Source organism: Lepidothrix coronata, unplaced genomic scaffold (assembly GCF_001604755.1).
Source record: "Lepidothrix coronata isolate B3197 unplaced genomic scaffold, Lepidothrix_coronata-1.0 Scaffold9, whole genome shotgun sequence".
Classification (NCBI taxonomy): Eukaryota; Metazoa; Chordata; class Aves; order Passeriformes; family Pipridae; genus Lepidothrix; species Lepidothrix coronata.
In genome coordinates, this window is record NW_016690189.1 from 4,970,885 (window position 1) to 4,984,720 (window position 13,836).

At 33.3% G+C, this 13,836-nt stretch overlaps 1 protein-coding gene across 4 annotated transcripts in view; it reads right to left on the reverse strand.

The window, feature by feature from the left end:
- The window catches only part of MGAT4C (MGAT4 family member C), a 344,696-nt gene that overhangs the window by 47,400 nt on the left and 283,460 nt on the right, over positions 1–13,836 (reverse strand). For 2 of the 4 annotated variants that reach the window (XM_017804500.1, XM_017804499.1), the window contains exons 1-2: positions 9,003–9,097; positions 7,615–7,796 (exon numbers count right to left, since the gene is read on the reverse strand). The exons of 1 other annotated variant lie outside the window; for it this stretch is intronic. The gene's annotated coding sequence lies outside the window, so the exon portion shown is untranslated. Of the gene's footprint in view, positions 1–3,919; positions 3,968–7,614; positions 7,797–9,002; positions 9,098–13,836 lie in introns of those variants that run through there. One more of the 4 variants, XM_017804498.1, reaches the window with a different exon arrangement.

A 13,836-nucleotide genomic window follows, 5' to 3' on the forward strand; every position in this document is an offset into this window, starting at 1 on the left:
AGGAACATCACTCTAAAGAGAAAAGAAGAAAAACAAATAAAAGGACTTTTGATTTGATTCTCTGCTTTGAAAAGACAGCTAATAGACACACAAACAAGTAAACTAATCCAATTTCTTACTATTATAAACAAAATTGCATTAAAAATTCAGTATTACTGCTGAAAGTCAAGCAGTCAAAAATTAGGAAATACCTCAACTGTCTTTTCACTCTCATCACTACTGCCTGTTCGCTCCTGGCTTGGCCCCTAATATATAACTAGTATGATAGTAATATAGACAAAAGTTTTCACTTATCCTGAGGGAACAGTGAGTTGCTCTTTAATTCCATAATTGGTGAACAAGAAGTCGACATGTTCTGCTGCAGATAGGAAGGCAAAGTATTTCCCATGAGGAAAAATGAGCATGTTTTCCTAAAGTATATTGCACATTAGTTTCAGTCATGAGACAGGAGGCAACTCCAGGATTAGTGAAGTGTTATGGCTGTTCCATTTGCTCAATCCTTGTTTCTGTGTTGATAGCTCCCCATTTGAGTATGACTTACCAGAAGTTAGGGTAGGACCAGTATTTTATTTAATTTTGTAAAAGAAATTTATTGGCTAGCAATGCTGTTTAGCCACATATCTTGAATTAGAGCTAACACCAAAATAAAAAGAGTCTGTAGAATGTTATCCCAGACCACCTAGTTTCTGAAATGTTAAACATAGTATGGTTTAGTTTTAATTTGTGCACTTATTCAAAATGAAAGATATGAAGACAATCAACAGCCTTCATTTGTATTCTTGATGCTGAGCACATATAAGTGCTGATAAAATCAATAGTAGAGGCACCTAACCAGGATGTCTTCATATATTTTCTTAGCTTACGTGTATCTTATTATTAAGTGAACATTGTAATTTAAAAAAATTGACAGTTTTTCAAGTGCTGAAGTAAGTGGTTTAGTGATACCTCAGTCTTGAAGATAGCATTCAACTTATTTTTGTGATTCCAAATGTGCTTGGAACGTGCTATAAACTCAACTGAAATAATAATCACATATTTCATCTGTGGTACCCATGTAATGAACTGCTAAAATCCGACCACATCTGAAGAGACATGGAGATGGGTGTTTCAATGTTACTTCAAGAAATGCTGAGTTATCCAGAGTAGGGGAAAAAAAAGTTTGTTTTTACATCCGCGATCACACCTCTGCATCCATCAGTGATAACACACTAGAATCTACTGTCATTTGCTGGTATTAATGTTATATTAGAGCTAATGAAGAGCACCATAGCTACTCATGGAAGTAGATCAGAAAAAGTATTCATACTAAATCACTGTGTGATTTAGTATGAAACTTTGTACTGTGCTTTCCCCAAGTGCTAGTGAAAACTGCAGTTGTTCTAAAAGCTGTACTATAATTTGCTCTTTGATAACCACTCAGGAGAACAAACACCAGTGAATATTAGCATGACTACTAATTAATTATTAATAGAGGTTGTTTCTGATTACTTATGTAGCAAATCCATAGAATAATGAACCTCCAATTACATTGTCAAAAGGCAATATGGCTAGGCTCAAGCATGCCAAGTCTCATGACCATACCTTTTTCCATTCGCCTTTTTGATTTGGCCTTAACATAATATGAGCTTTGTTGCTGGTAAAAATAGTCTTGATTTGGGAAATTTTACTTAATTTAATTTGTAACCAGTAAATATTTGCTTTTAATTCCTGACTCATGTGTTGAGAAATGAAGATATAAACTGTCTAAACTCCCCTTCTTCTTGCCATGCATTTTCCTTGGGCCCTTCAGCTTCCACTGCCCAAACGCTGACACTGATGTCCAGTATAAGACTTCAAAACTAAAAGTATCTTCTATGTATTGGGCTGTAGCATAGCGGGCTTTTTTAGGTCAGTTCTGGGCCGTGCACCTGAAAGAGGAGTGGAGCTGGCATTAAGGTCCTGACAATCTTCCCTCACTCTGAAGTGGTCTGGAGCTCAGAATATGAGGCAATATGGACTCACACTTGATAAAGAGAATGCATTCTTCTGTAGTCATTTTCTCTCAACAAGGAAAGTTTAAGTTTCATAGGCTGAAAAAATCAGACTAAATTTTCCTTACTATTTTATTTCCCAGGATTTCCCAGAAACACTGTCTGTGATCAAATCATATACTTTTTAAACAACCCACCATTTTCCAGAAATCATTCAGGAAAAGATAACAACTATAATAACATTATTCAAAGGTGAAAGTTTTGTCTGGAAAGCATCCTATGTTTCATTCAAAGGTGAAAGTTTTGTCTGGAAAGCATCCTATGTTTCATTCTGGCTCCACTAATGACTATTTTACAAAAAGCAGAATGGTAAATGACATTTAAAAGTTCAAAACTGAGTATACATATTAAGTGCTTATGCTTGAACAGCTTAGAGTCATTTTCAGGTTGCAGAAGATAAAATAATGGCACATTGTTCAATATTTTTTGTGTTCGTTTTGTTCTGGGCTGCTTGATAGAAAAGTAACTTGGTTGTGGGGTTTTTTTTTTCAATCTGGTGTGAAAGAGATGCTAATGTAATCTTCCCACAGGTGCAACTTTAATGCAAAGTAAGACAGTTGAATTAAAATGTAATTAACAACATTGCTATTTGTATTCTGTAATTTAATGCTGTTCTTGTTTCCTCTGCTTCATTTAGTGCTTAATATTATACAGGGATTTTTATCCTTGTAGTGACTGCAGTTATGTAAACTAATGAGTTAAATTTTATCCTATATTCATCCCAGTCATATATATTAAATGCAAGAAATTAATGCTGTAGTAGTATTTTCCATCATGATTGTCAGAGAATTGAAAAATTTTTATCTGAAAAGACTCTCCATTTTTAGCAGATAAATTCTATGAGACCATATTTGATTACAGAAACATCAATGCGCATGTGGGACAAATGCAAGTGGATTTACCCTAACTTTAATGACCAGAAGACAACTCTGACTGTAGCAAAAGATTCAACTACTACAAAACCCAGATCTCAAACTTCCTTGGTAATGGGAATGTAGCTTTCAGGAAATTCAAACTCTCATCGATTCTTGTTGATTCCACTCCACTCCTACAGATACAATATGATAGAAATACAAATCTTAGAAGTCTAGCTGGAATCAATGTTTAAATCTTCTTTTTGAAAAATACAACACAGTAAACAGCTCAGTATATTCTTAAAATGTGTTGTTGATGTTTTTTTAAGGAATAGGAAGTCAGCATGAGGTACAAGAAATAAGGTGAATGAAGAATAAAACGGGCACAAGAATGTTGTGTATAAAATAAGCACAGGTAAGTTGTGAATTACAAGAAGAGGTATATTTGACTGCTCCAGTAATAGTTTGATGACACTGAAATCAAAAAGGTCACTCACAAAATAGATGCAATCACATATTACTACAGATGACTATGAAGTTATAGGGCAAGTAGGCATGCAAGGATAAAGTCAGAATGTTAAGGAGAAAAAAGAGTTACAATTCTTTGAGAACATTAAAAACATAGAGGTTAGAGATGATAATACAGTACACACTAAGAAGAAGTCTAGTTCTGTTACCTATCAGGGAGGGAGACAGAAACCTTTTTCCCTCTGTGTTTTACAGAAAATGCTATGGCCAGACACCCAAAATAAACATGTGAATTAAAAAAAAAAAAAAAAAAAAGAAAGATTGAAAGGATAGAAATAGATATCAGAAGAAAGAACAGATTAAACCTAATTCTAATAAATTATTTAAAGATAAAGATCTCATAGTATTTTACTCATGAATCCTGAAAAAAAAAAAGCCCAACCTATCTTTGAATTTTTATTCTTACGTCTTAAGGAGATTAGAAAGATCCTTGTAAGAAAGAGAACACTGAGATTAGGTGAAGAAAAGATATACTATGTCTCATTAATAAAGGGAGAAAAGCAGTACCTGGTGAATTAAAGATCAGACAGTCCAGTTCTGACGAGGGGGATTATACTAGGAAAAATATTAAGACATTATTTTTATATTTACTTATATGATAACAAAACACTATATTTCCCAACACATGTTTTTCTATAAATATTTTGGTACAATCTAATTTCCAACTTCCTAAGGACAGTTAGGTTCATAGGTAGAAAAGAAATTGACTTCAGGTAATTTTATAATATTGTCTTTATAATATTTTTAAAATAAAACAATGGACAAATAATTACTTGAAAATAATCCTCTTAAAGAAGATATCTTCTTAAAAAGGTTTTCTTAAAAAACACCTATCAGTGTTTCTAGTTTAATTATAAATATAGCACCACTGGAGTCTTGTCTGGCTACATGGACTTTCTGGAAGTTTCTTGTGTGTTTTGATTTCTGAAAACTGAGGAAATGTGACATTTAGTGGAGTAAGCTAAAGCACATATCCCATTTAAAAAAAATCTCTATTAATCTCCCCATTTGAAAAATTTAAAATCTCTTACTTTTCCTTGTGAGTTGTAGAGGAAAAAAAGGCAATATTTTTGTTGCATTAAAAAATTAATGGTTCTATTATTATACTCTGTAGTGCTCAATATCCACTTGATTTGAAGACCAAATAATCATTTGATCTTGCTTAGTTCTTGTTGTTAACATTCAGAAAGATTTTTAATCTTTTTCATATAATTTCTAATTGCTCTAGAGAGAATTTCTTTAGAATGGCTGTGGGAATGAAGGAGATAAATATACATTCAAAAGAAAATTCTTATCTTCTAAACTGTTAGCCCACATGGAATCAAAACACAAAGAGGAAATATGGCATCTAAAGATACCAGAGTTTTTATCTTCCCTTATTGCTCAGTCTTCGGCCTCTTCTGATTTGCCAGTAAAACTGCCAATTATGATCTGCATATCTGTCCATGAGGGAAACAATTGAGAATGACAAAGAACTTAATACTGGACTGCATGGGGGTATTTGTAAAATGATGATATTCTAACACTAGTAAACTGGGCTGGATTTGAAGGGGCAGCCCTGGGCAAATGATATCAGACATCACTGCCATTGTCCTAAGCAATACAATGCCATTATTATCAAGTATTCCATACCTGATAATCAACTGAGCCCATGAAGTTGCATCTGTTAAGATATTAAACAGCATTTTCTATAGAACTTAAAGAAAATGCATCCTGAATACTGATTTAATCTGCCTCATAAGAAATCAAATACTGGTTTATGTATCAAAACACAGTCATTATGGAGTTTTGAAATTCAAGTGTGAGACTTTGTAACACATTTCCCTACCTTTTGCTTAAGAGCCCTGTACTACTCTGTGGCTTTAACCTGAAATATCAGGGTCCGAGAATGTATCAGGGTGCAATTGTTTCTTGATTTGATTTGAAAGAAAAAAATATGGAAGGATCTGATTGAACATGGACAAAAAGATTCAATTATTAAGAAAGGACAGATCAGATTTTGTGATAGCCTGGGATTTGAAAGTGTACAGGTAAGGAGACTTGTGTTCAAAAAGTAAGGGTCATGAGCACTGGGTATGAAGATTTAGGTTAAGAAGGGCAGATCTAAGAATTTTCAGTCCTCAGTAAATTTGCTAAATATACGCTTTCACTTCAAAGTGATATACTTCCAAACTTTAGTAGAAGTTAGATAACATACATGTTTGTAGCAAGGTATCTTTCTGAGTTACACAGTTACATAACATAAAAAACCCAAACAACAAACAAAAACAACCAACCAACCAACAACAACAACAAAAAACCAAAAACAAAACACAAAAAAAGGACGCAAAAGTAGTAACAAAACCACACAGTAAGCTTAGCATGTTAATATGCCCTAAAAAGTTCTAAATCCTCCAAAAAACCAGCTCTAGTCTGTCAAGCTTTTAGATCTCACATGCTGTAGACGGGTTTAGTTTCCAGCATGCTTGGGTTTGATTTGCTCTAGACTTTTGCAGTATGTAATTGTACTTCTATGAAGCTTCTAGGTCAAATCAGCTATGCCTAGTGAGTTTAGACACTTACATGATTAAGTTGTCAATAAACTAAAAGAAATCAGTTCTTTGTATATAGGGAACTATTATCTGCCTGCATTCTGTTTTGGCAGTTTAAATCCTTTCCTTGGTTTTGAATATTAATCCTTATCTGTGCAATCCTTATCTGTCTGACTGGGTTATTTTGCTCTGAATTAATGTAAAAAACTAAATCGTTGCGCTACAAATGTACTCTGTTGCATATTGTAAGACCACTGAGATTTTTTTTAATCTATTGCTAAAGAAAAATCATCATAGAAAATTCTAAATTATTCTATGCATGGGAAAAAATCTTGTGAGTTCATCTAATTAATTGCAACATGGTAAAGAAGATGAGAATGTATTACAGAAAGCTGAAATGTTTTCAACCTCTCTTTTGAAAGATTAGCAGCGACATCTCAATGTGAGAAAAACAATCCAGGGGGAGACAAACCCTGAAGAGCTCTTGAATAGCTAAAAAGACAAGAAATCAATAAGGCCCGTAATTATTGGCACATAGATTTAATGAAGTGTAAAAGTTCAGTGTTACAACAAATTAAAACTCCATTAATGTACATGGATAATGAAGAACAAAAAATGATTAAGAAAAAATGCATTCTCTTCTATTCTCATACACTTAATTCAGAATTATTTTTAATATAAGAAATAGCTGAAGGAGACTTAAAACAGCAATTTAATGGGAATTTGACTTATTATGAAGCAAACCTAAGCACTTTTTAATACTTCCCAAATGGATATAGAATTTTAAACTAGTGACAAGCTTCACTGAATGGACTTGGAAATAATATCAAATGTACTACAGGCAGGTTAATTGGGTTCATTTCATGAAAGCATATTCTGAATTAGCTAAATTTATCCTTTTTTTTTTCTTTTTGACAAAAAAAAAAGGCTGAAGCTACTGCCGTTGGGTTTGATTCTGAGATGTAGAAGAATCTGACTGATAGCAGTGGGAACTGGGAAGCTGATATTTTACACGTGCATCACAGGGAATTCTTAAAAGCATTTGTTGTCCATGGAGGATGAATCAGACAGCTTTGACAAATATTTGCAGTAGTATGAGTGTCCTTCTTGTCTTACTCTAAGATTACTGCTGGATAAGTCTTCCATTTATTAAAGGTCTTTCCTGTTTTCATGCAAACCAAGCTTCCAACAGAGATAATATTATTTCCTGTGACATTGTTACATATGTATTTGCCTTGTATTCTACTAAAATGTTACTAATAATTTAGTTTGATGGATATTAACACATTACAGAACAAAAGCTAATACTTTGGAGTAAATATTAGTCACACCTTGTTCTATATATGCATCTTCTCTATATGTGCAATCTGTCTACATGCGTAATGATACCTAAATATTGTAGAATTTTATTAGATGAAGCATACCTGGTACATCACAGAAATAGATTATCTAAACACTATGTAAGAAACAGAACAGAACAATCAAAAGACAAACACATTTAGCTATCAATTTAAGTAAATTACGGTACTAGAGAAGCATTTGAATTTGTGTCCAAGCATAAAATATAAGCCCTTAGAACAAAGTATGCAGAAAAAACCCTTGAGAACAAGATTACAGTATTTAAGCAATAGCCTATAAAGAGCTTGCATAGTTTTCACATAGGAATCTCACCTCTAAATAGTTAATCCATGTCCTCAATTCTGATTCAGGACATTTTTCTTGGTTGTCATTCCCCCTTGCTGAGAAATACCCTCCTGGCGATGCCTGCTGTCCATGTCTTTCTCAGTAACTGCTTGCTAACCCCTTGGCAGAAGAACCCTATTTGCCCACTGGAAGCTTGATTTTCTGTCAGGCTTTGAAAAAAAAGCAGAAGAAAACATAACTTGGGCAGCTATTTCCACTTGTGCATGGGAAAAAGGCAGAGAGAGTCAAAAATAATGATGAGCTGAATTGGACCTCAGGCCAGGCTGGAAAATGTGTTTGATGATCTTCCAACCATATTGAGAAGATGACAGCTAAGCACCATAATTATAAAGATCAATATCCTTAGAATCTCTTGTTATTTATATGCCATATTTTTTGACATAAATACCTAAAGGAAGTTAAATACAAACCCAGAAATCTCGGCTACCAACAATCAAATACTGAGAGAAACCATTCTGCTTGAACCATCTCTTAAATTTCTGCTGTAGGGTTTGAAACTACTTGATTCTGACAGAAGCCTGAGGTAAAACAGAGATGGGAGAGAAGCTATGCCTCAGGAATAAATCACTGCTGATCACAACAAAAATCTATTCCTGTGGAAAACCTACCTTTTTTTTCCAAAGTGTGTGCTTTATTGATGGAAATTGCCTAACCAAAGGCATATAAACCCTGAAGTTGCACTGTGTAATTCCTATCAAGTCAGATTTACAATAAGAATAGAGTATTTTTATGATATTTTTAGGTGGTAAATTCACATCAAACATCAGTCTACTATATTCCTGAAGCATTTTCCTCCAGAGCCAACAGTGGATATCTCTATATATCCTATGGTAGACCCTACAATATAACTTACATTGATTTCATAGTTTGGAAATAGCAAAAGAAAATTTGGGTTTTTTTGTTATATTTCATCATTCCTATGATACAGTCCGTGGCAAACCATAGCTCAAGGAAAAAGTTAAATCTTAAATGGCTGATGCAGACTTGGACAATAATTACCTTTTATTTAGAAACAAAATTAAACAGACTTTAGCTATTTGGAAAACTGTTCCCCCAAAGCCAGTGCATGACAGATAACAGGAAAGCAAAAATAAAGATTTCATTTTCTGAATATGAAAAAATTTATTCCCAAAATTTTGCTGGAGAAAGGGATCACTTGGCATATGTTAAATAATCTGACTTTACCTACTTAATTAATAAACTTCAGATAATTTTACTGAATGGCATTTGATTAAAAAAATCAGAATTCAGAACAATAAACAATATTAATATTTAAAATTATAAAATTAAAGCTATGTTTGATCAATAACAAAATAAATGAATCTAAATGATGAATCTAAAAAAAATTATCTGACCTAAAAGATGAGGTGTCTGACTGTGCACCTAGTCTTTGCTCTCCAGCAGCTGCCAGTCAGGGGAAGTTCTGAAAACTCCATAAGAGGTTATTTTCTGCAGGAAAGATAAAAACATTTCAAGTCACCACTTGATTTTTCACGTATTTTTGAGCCTAATATTCCTAATTTTAATTTTTTTCTCAATAAGCATGAAAACTAAATATTCCTATGATTTTCAAAAAAAGGTGTGCTTCCTATTTCTCTCATCCTCACAGGTATTATAATTACAAAATATACCAGGGAATATGTCCTAGTTATTTATCCGCTGTTAATAAAATACAATTTTATTAAAGAACACAAAAGCATGGAGCAAATCATTGCGGAAATCAAGAGAGTTTTGGAAGAACTGAAAACAGGTGTATTGATCTTCTTGGTCAGAAGTTTTTGCATGTTTTCTTTCTCCTTTGTTTTGTCTTCATTGTGTTTGAGATATTTGTTTCCATCTGGATGCACGAAGAAACACATTCATTTCATAGCACCTACAGATGCATTTTTAATAGGTTTAAAAATAGCCACTGGCAATTAGCCTTCAATTACCTTGGTTGCCTCCTATGTAAAACATTTGTTGCTGTTTATCTTTTTGATACACTAACCATAAAAAAAACCTTAAGAGGACTCGTTATTTTTTGTTCCAAATCTGCCAGTATGCTTCATCACTACATCTGTCTCAGTCCCATCATTTTTATACCTGTTCAACTTTTACTACATATTGTCCAGGTGCCCTGGCACTGGCAGTGGGAGTTGCAGGGGCCTCTGTGAGGAGGGACCTGTGGTGGTGGCACCTCAGGGAAATGCATTTAAGATGGGGGAAAATGCCAGTGAGCAGAGTGAGGAAAAAAAAACAACTGGAAAACAGGAGAGGAAACAAGAGGGAACTTGTTTTATGGTCAGAGAAGAAGGAGTTACTCTAGGTACTGAAGCAGAGGAAAAATATGAGCAGGAAGGAGGAGTAGACGGGAGTTGTTATTGACTGCTCCCCATCCCCCTGAGCCCCTTGGGGTAGGAGGTGTTGAAGCTGGAAGTGGAGTGAAGTTGAGTGCTGAGCCTATGAAAGAGGAAGGAAAGCAGCATCTTAATATTTTTGTTCTAATTTCTCACTACTCTTGTTTCTACTACTGTTTTAATTGGCCATAAATTCAATTAATTTTCCTCAAGTTGAATCTGTTCTCAAGAAAGTACTTGATAAGCAATCTTCCTGTCTTCATCTGGATCCATCATCTTTCTCATTGTGTTTTGTGGCCCTGTGTCACAGGGCGAGAGTGGGTGACTGGCTGGATGGGCATTTATTTGACTATTAGACAGGGTTAACTCACAACACATGTTTACCTCTTTCTTAAAATTCTTTTTATGCCATCCCTTGCCTACACTTCTCAGTCTATTTGTAAGGTTTATTCTCCTTTGTATCTTGTATTCTCTTTATTCATACAGATAGAGATATAGATAGAGATATCCATATTTTTGTGGTTTGTGTTCAGCTCTACAGGAACTTTTTACTGTACTTTTTATTTTAACTTATTAAAATAATTTTTCTTGTTCCTTCCTTATGACTGTCAGTCATCTTGTGATTGATCTGATACAAAGCTAACTGCAAATGATACAGAAAGAGGTTCATTTGGATAAGATCATAGCAGAAAAATATCGGCATAGTAATCATCTCCAAAAGCAGTATGCCAGTAATAAATGGAATCACTAAAGGAGTTACTCTGTTAAACTGGAATGAACTATCAAATTTAAACCATGATAAAATGAAGATTTTAATTGCACTACATTTCTGTACACAGAAGTTGCTATAGCCCCTGGAACTACTTTGCAATCTACAGGAAGTCTATTTCACTCTCAAATCCTGAATTGTCTGATCTGCGTTTTTCAGAGTACCCTGTCTAGGAAACTTCTTGTAGACTCTTCTATTTATCAGAGGGAAAGCAACCTACCTGGACGGCATCTACCTGGATAACAGATCCTAAAGCTGTCCTACATAACACAAACATTTTTCTGTAGAGCTGACTCTTGGAATAGGCAATTTGATTAAGTCTCCATCAAGATCAGAAAGCACGTTTAACAACTGTGACAAATGATTTTAGGTAGAAACAACAGTGAACCACTGTAGGGTATGTTTGGAGACAGTTTTTAAATATATAGTTATTTTCACATTGATGTTCACGAGTCCATAGCTATAAGTAGTAATTTTCTATTGTTTGTTTTGCAATAATTATTTGCTAATGTTTTTGAAGCAAACTGTTCTGTGATTCTTACTGGGAGACAGATATGAAATCCAGTTCAATTGTATGCTTTGCTAGCATACAGCAACTTGAATAAGTCAGAGAGTGGAGATTTTAACTGAGTATACGCTCAGACATTGAGGTCAAGGGAAGTTTTATTTGAAAATGGCAAATGGGATTAGTTTCTAAAAGATTCTTTAATAAAGGTTATCAAATGAAGAAATTTAATAGGTGATCCATAAAAATTGGCATTGTAAAACATACAATTCTGAATAGCATTTTCTCTTCTTCCTGAGTTTAGCCTGTGGTTTACTACCTGTCAAGTCGTGACTGCTTCCAAAATGCCATGTGTGTTAACTTGCCTTTCCCCAGACACAAAATATGCTAATATTGACCTATTGCTAGTTGGTTTTAATGCTTTCTTCCAATCACTCAATTTTAACTTTTCTCCATAATTTCTGTAAAATTGCACACTCTTACATTGCAACCTTAAAACTGCAGTGTGTAAGCAAATACAGTTCCACATGTACATTAAGAAAAATTTCTCATTGTTTCTTTTTCTTGATAACACCTTCTTCTCTTCTTTTTTCTTTCTTCATACAAAAATGAAATCAGAGAAAAAAGAGGTTTCTTTCCCTGTCAGATTATAGCTACCGTCAATGACATAAATAGAAGTTCATTATACAACCAGCGGCAACATTTCATGACATTCCTGGAAGTGGGTTACAACTACCTGTCCAGTGCCTTTTGGATACAATTCAAGATTAAACAGACTTGCCTTATTTTTTGTTAGGAAACCCTCAGGGCATAGATAGAAACATAAAAAAGCAACCTGAAACTTTTCAGAGATCAAGAAAAGAAATAAACTAAGCAAGTCAATGTGCTGATTTCAGACACATCTTTTATTAATATTATTATCCTAAGGTTATTCAAGTGAATGTGTAACAGGGCTCTTTTTGCCATTGCAAATATTATACTTCAGTGAATGTTACTTTTTCACAGTCTGCCTTAAATTTCAATAATCATGGAAGAGTCAGATTAACACTTATTTTGAAGCACATCTGTAAGCCACATTCTTTCTTTTATAATATTTCCCAGACTGTTAATGCTCGACTACCACAGGAAAAAAAAAAATCCATCCACTGAAATAAACAGGCAGAGTTGTAGCAGGTTATGACTATTCATGTTTTGTTTTTTTACCATTGCATTGTATAGCAGACCTAGGGTAACTTTAGGAACAAATAAGCTAATATACTTATACACATACAGGCTTAGTATTGAAAAAACCCAGGTGGGACTACAAACCAAATCAAGCATATAAATTCAAGTCAGAGATTTGAGTATGACAATTGAACTGGAAACCATAAGCAAGTTACTAAATGTAGTGATTTTCATTTATTGTAAATTTAATATAAAAATAGCTGCTATTGCTTTTAATCCAACCATTTGATAACACTTTGATTTTATCTTTGTGCAAAAAAGATAGTATATAGATATTATTTTAAATTTTATTTTTTAAATTATAAACTTCAGGAAAGAAAAAGTGAAAACCTGACATTCTTTATATTGTTTCAAAGCAATATTTTACCAAAGATTTCACAAGTTATCTTTCGGGCAATGGAGAAACTTGGTGTGAGAGTGGAAAAAGGCCCTGGTTTTTGATATCTTTGAATCCTCTTAATTTGAACATTTTTTGACATAATTTAGAAAAACATTCATTAAATTTTACTTACAATATATTCATATAAACATACATGTAGAAAACAATTTCTCAATAAATTATTTTGGCTAATTGGAGTAGTGTACAACTGTATAATTATTTTATATGACTCAAAATACTATTCGATTATTACAGCTTGTATAAAAAGATTAAAAATGCTTACTGTTTTTAATCTATTAATCGATGTTACTTTATCAATTAAGTAGTCAGAGTTAGTCTACTTCAAGTAGTAACTGTTCCAAGGAGTAGAAAAACAATCACCTGCTTGATATTTTTGGGGAAAAGTTGTCAGAAAGGGTCCACTTCCCCTTCTGTGCAGATACTGCACTGCTAGAATGTCTAATGGGAATTATCATCATACCAAGAAGAATAGGCATATTACCCTTCTTTTATGAAAGCACATATAAAAGACTTGGCTCTTACTGTTTTTTTTAAAAAAAAACAACCCTTTTGAAACCTCCCAAAACAAAAAAAAAAAAAAAACAACAAAACAAAAAAAAAAAAATCAATAGAAAGCACAGAAAACTGTAAAAAATGTCTATGGAAAACTTACATAATTATCACTTAATGGCAATGCTAGGTACCTGGGGTTAATCATATATTTTGCCATTCATTTTGTGGTTTTTTTTTATATATTCATATATTCATTATATATATTCATATATTATTTTATGAATATTTTATATATTCATAAAATCTAGTCCTACTGAATTCTAATACATTGTTTAGCACTAAACTTTGTTCTTTTTATTCAAAATCTGGCTACCTAAATCATTCCTAAAAACCCTTGACCTGAAGAAGGTAATAGAATTAATGAGTAGTTATTAGATTTAATCAAGGTAGAGATAAAATTCAT